We start from the raw sequence: 5,615 nt of genomic DNA, 5'->3' as shown, positions 1-5,615 counted from the left end.
AATCAAACCGATTTGACTAAAATAACTAAAATAGATATTTTATTAAGAATAATAATTATTGATTATTAGTGCGATAGTGTGAATCAGCCGTAATACCATAGATGTAAACAATATCATAAAATATGGTACTTCTCCCATAACAATATAAAATATTAATTTTGAGTATTAGCTGTTGTTGTTTCACTTTTCGACTGAAGACTAAGCAAAGAAAACCATATAATTCATAACTAATAAGTAATAATTTATACTAAACACTGTTCCTAGTTGTAAGTTTGCAGCCCAAAATAATAATTTTTCGAGTAACGTTACTCCAAACGAAATTAAAGAATTCATCGGTATAAATATAATAATGGCTTATACAAAGTATCCAAACACCAAAATGTATTGGTCAAAAAGTGAGCCAGGTATTAGAATAGTTCAAATTTCAAATTATATGACAGTTAATCGGTTTAGTCTAATTAAACGTTAATTGCATTTTGCAAATAATTTGAATGTTCCAAATGTCAATAACCGTAATTGGAAATGTCGTCCGGTATTAGATATATTTCAGAAAATATTTTATGATTATGTTTCTCCCCCTTAAAATGTTTTATTTCATGAGATGATGATATCGTTTAATGGTAAGTCATTCGAAACCATATATTCAATCAAAACTAAAGAAGTGGGGGGTTTAAATTATTTTACCAGTTTACTAGGTATATATTTACCATCGTTAATACCATTAATTGTAAAATGTGTACATTTACTTCCCCTGTGGTCAGGATTAATGATTCCAGTTTTCAAATATGGCAACCCAACATCAAGTTCTGCGAGTGTTGAATCAAGTTTCAAAAATTTAAAAACTGTTACGTTCAAGGACATTACTCTTCCAATAAATATTTAAATATTTTTTTCACTTCAAGTATTTCGTTTGGCGTCTAACAACTGAACACGTTTTTATTCTAACACTAACCATGTTCCAAATATCGTTTATAATGATGTATCTCTCTCTTTACAAAAACATCAAATGATAACAAAAACAGCCAACAATGAAATATGTATTTTCGGAAAGAATTCCGAAGATGACAACATTTTAATAGCTAAAGAAAATATTAATGACGTCTTGAGTTCAAACGATGTATTACGTCTTACATCATCAATTAATAAAAATCACACTGAAAACACTGACGAGGAAAAATGGGATAGAAAATCAGCGAAACAACGCAAACTCAACTCGTATCTATCTCTTAATCCACATTTACGCCACCTGGATTTGAATAACTCTCGGAAAATAAAATCAATACCGGTTTTAAATGCGTGCAAGTGAATTAAAAAGTTGTCATATCATAGGCGGATATTTTATTGAATTTTAGAGGGGTCTTAAATGTTTCTTTGCAAAATAAGCCGTGAGGGCTTTGCCCCCACACCCCCACTCTAATATCAATATTACCTTCACTCTTCAATACGCATTAAATTACTAAATTACAAAACTACTAAATACGCAATACTAACTATATATTATGCACTTTAAAAATCATTAATTTATAATACAATAAATAATTTATTATTTCAGTACAATAAACCTATTTTTATTAGCAAGTATACCAATAACGTTCTCAATACAGATATTGAAGAGTTATTAAATTTGATTTAACGAGCTGATTGGTATTGTTATGGCTACCTGTAGTAGTTTGTATAAGTTGAAAAACACACTTTTAAAAATATTTTGTTTTATTGTTTCATAATTTGTTTCATTTCCTAATTGCAAGATGCTGTTTTTTTGCTACGGTCATCTCTGACTGAATATTGATTTTCGATAAATCCAATAATCTAAGAAAACAGTTAAAATGTACTAATGACTTTTATTATAAAACTAAAACTGAAGAATTACTTGATAATGATCAATAAAACATTCAGTTTCTTCAAATTATAGTTGAAAAAAAATTATCAACAGATATGCCCATTTGTAAACTATCATTCGAAAATCTTCCTTTTAACTTTGTAATTAGTGTGTCAATAATTACAAAGTACGCATTTATTCTGTAGAAATCTTCAGTTGTCTGTACGTCACTTTGTGTAGGTTCTGTGTACTGTTCACTAGTACTAGCAGTGACAATGAAATTTTTAAGGTCATTTGGTTTTTTCCTTTTTCTTAATAATATTCTTAGTAATATGATGCATTAAAACTACGGTTTTGTTGACCAAATTTTGTCATTGTATAAGACTGGAACATAATTAAAAAGTAGTAGTCACTATAGTCACTCTATGTTTCTGTATACCTTAATCAGTGGTTAAAGTTGGGGGGACGGAGTATAATAAGATTATGCGTCCTCTTTAATTTAAGTCGCCAAAAATCCAGGTGGACGCTTAATGACATTGGTCACTAAAATACAATATTGAATTTACAATACTTATTATATATTACAATATTAAGCCGCGTCCAGACCAAGAAACATTTGTCAGAAACATGTGTTGCCGACAATGTTGGTGACAAAAATCAGAAATGTTTCTGAAATTTGTGACCAACAATTGTGTCGGCGACATTGTCTCCAACAAATTTTTGTTTTCCATTCGACTCGGGAAAAAGGCGACAATGTTTATAAACATAGTCACCGATAATGTATTGACACGTCCAGACCGGTAAAATTTTGTCGATAAACATTTATAAATACACGTCATATTTGGTTATCCGTTTAAGTTCACCTGGTCCGTCTGTATGTATCGCATATTTTAACCAGTACATTTCTTTTGAACGGATATTTAACTTTTTTTTTTTATCAAATAATGGAATGGTCGAAAGAAAGTGTTTGTCATCTAATTGATTTACGAGTATACCATGAAAAACAAATATTATGGGACCAAACTCAACCCGAGTACAAAAATAAATTTAAAAAAAATGATGCGTGGTGTGAAATTTCAAAAATTCTTAATACTGAAAAATTAGAAGTCGAAAAAAAAAATGAAAAACTTGATTAGTCAATTTTATCGGGAATGTAAAAAGGCAAAGTCTGGTTCTTAAAACTACCATTACACCTACATAAGAAAATGTTTAAGTAATTAATTATAAAGATAAATTGATATTTTAATTTGTAACAAATATAATTTTACCTCAATTCTCCAGATAGACCAATGTCATCACGTTTAAGATCAGTCATTAAATCATTTCCACTGTACTTTTGTTTTGCTAAAAGACTAGGACGAACCCAATACCTCTTTTTGGAGGTCTTTTTCATTTCCAAACTTAAAATTACGCAAGCAGCTGCAGCAATAGCAACGTCTTTCTCGTTTCACATTTTCACCAAGACTAATTCACAAATGTTTAGCAAATATGTTGCTTTGGTGTGGACGCGCCTGTTTTTAAATTTTGTTGGTGACATTTTTAGAAACATTTTGTCGCCGACATTGTTGACAAAGTCGACGACAAATGTTTCTTGGTCTGGACGCGGCTTTACATGAAATTTATTTTCTTGATTAACTTGAACAAGTGGACAAAAATTTCAGAGAAATATTATTTAGGTATAACGATAAGCAAAAATGGTAGATAATTACACCATGGGTTAATTTAATTGACGCTGTGTTTAACTATAGATGATCTCCGAGCGGTTATTACCCATAGCTCTAAAATTAAAGTAATAGTGATATCGACTATTAATTAGAATAAATATAAGCAGAATAGAATAACTATAAAAAGTATAAATTTTAAATTGTGATAGAGGATAGATACTATCTCATATATATAGTACACACCTTATGTGCAATGTACGTATTTGTTACTGTCTACGTTGACCAACGACTAGTAAGATTAGTAATTGTCTCTTTTTAGTTTTGTTAATTTTAAGTTAAGTTCTTTAAACATAACCTACTATGTATTTCAATTTATTTTTACTGAGCAGGTATATGTATAGAATTATTTTTCTTTGGGGGAAATTTGTTTTTACACCCTATGAAAATAAAGTTATTATAAACATATATGTGTAACAGAAGAGGTTTAGACCTCATGAGTTTCCTAAAAAAGGTTGGTAAGATTTAGAATTAGGTAAGGGAACGCTCCTCAATTTTTGATGAATACAGTCCCCTCACAACATTTTTCCCACTTTAACCACTGACCTTAATAGTACCAACAACAGCAAGTATGCAATATTGCAATAGTAAAAAATTATATTTAGGTATATCTTAATAATTACTTATTAGGTTTCTAATTATTTATGACCAAAGTTTAATTGTAATTTGTAAGTGTTAAATACCTAGCTGTAATTTGTATCTAGTTTTTGCATGCAAATATCTTCAATAAAAAATAAGCTAAGCAATATTGCTAATATTTATCTCTAATACATATATCTACCTTCATAATTGGACGTGATGGACCAGAGTTAATATTACGCAAATCATTTATATCACTAATTTTAGGCCGAGAATCAAAATCAATATTCGATGACGAGTCGGATTGTACTGCAGTTTTTTCAGGAATTTCCGTCAGCAACACGTTTTCAGATTTTACAGTTTCTTTAGGTTTTTTTTTTTTATATTAAATAATTCAAAAACAATTCAACATTTTAATAAATAAATAAATCACTATTGAAATTACTGAAGTACTACAGGTTACAGTTATACACTATACACAGTTATAAACAGTTTTACAAAATACAGACACAACAACAACGAAAAATACAACGTGACACGTGTAGGTTACATTTACATTTTAATATTATATTCGACCGAATATACGATTTCGGATTTACAACAGCAAACAAAGCAACACGAAAGACGAAACGGTCGAATTGGCAATCGGGCAAATTAATAATGTTCATCAAAATCTGATTATCGGAAATTTCTATTTTTGTCATTGCTATAATGCGATAACAATCCGTCGCGACGGTCAGCCGGTGCGCATCGATGACGAATCATAGGGCCCGAAATTGTATGCATTTGCATATTTTTATACATTAAGCTAAAAAGCAGTTAGGTAAAACAGACATCTGCATCTTAATCTAATGTGTTGGTATGCGAAATTAAGTTTGGCATATTTTTGCATATTTGGAACATTTCAAATTATTATACATATTTTAGCATTTTACTGAAATGTAATGTGCAGTTATATTATTTGATTTTTATGTTATAATAAGATAAGATAGTTTGCTTTAAGTACCAATACGATAGTAACTCTAACTTTAAAAATATAAAAATCCACTTGATTTGTTTGATTTTCGTTTGTGACTTTTTGTTTAGATGAGCTAGTGTTCAAAATATAATTTAATTTCGATTCAACATACAGTCCCATACAGTCCAATAAAATATATAAAATACGGTTGATATATTATATAGTATATTTTTTGTTGAATATTAATTATTTAATGAATTGTATACATTTTAAAATTAAATAAATTTAATAAATAATAATCATGTATTTTTGTTTGCATATTTTGAGTGCATATTTGAATGATAACCATCGCATAAATGCATGCATATTTCGTACGTTTTTAGGGCATATAATTCCGGGCCCTAACGATTAGGTATAATACGATATAATAATAATTATTATACAACATTTCGGAAAAAAAAATATTATTTAGAGTTCAAGGTCGTTATTGTTGTTGTCAAGGTAATTGTTGTAAAATAAGTATCTATTTTAATATTTT

This window comes from Sipha flava, unplaced genomic scaffold (assembly GCF_003268045.1).
Source record: "Sipha flava isolate LNK unplaced genomic scaffold, YSA_version1 34_pilon_pilon, whole genome shotgun sequence".
In the NCBI taxonomy this organism is placed as follows: Eukaryota; Metazoa; Arthropoda; class Insecta; order Hemiptera; family Aphididae; genus Sipha; species Sipha flava.
This window is presented reverse-complemented; position numbering follows the sequence as displayed.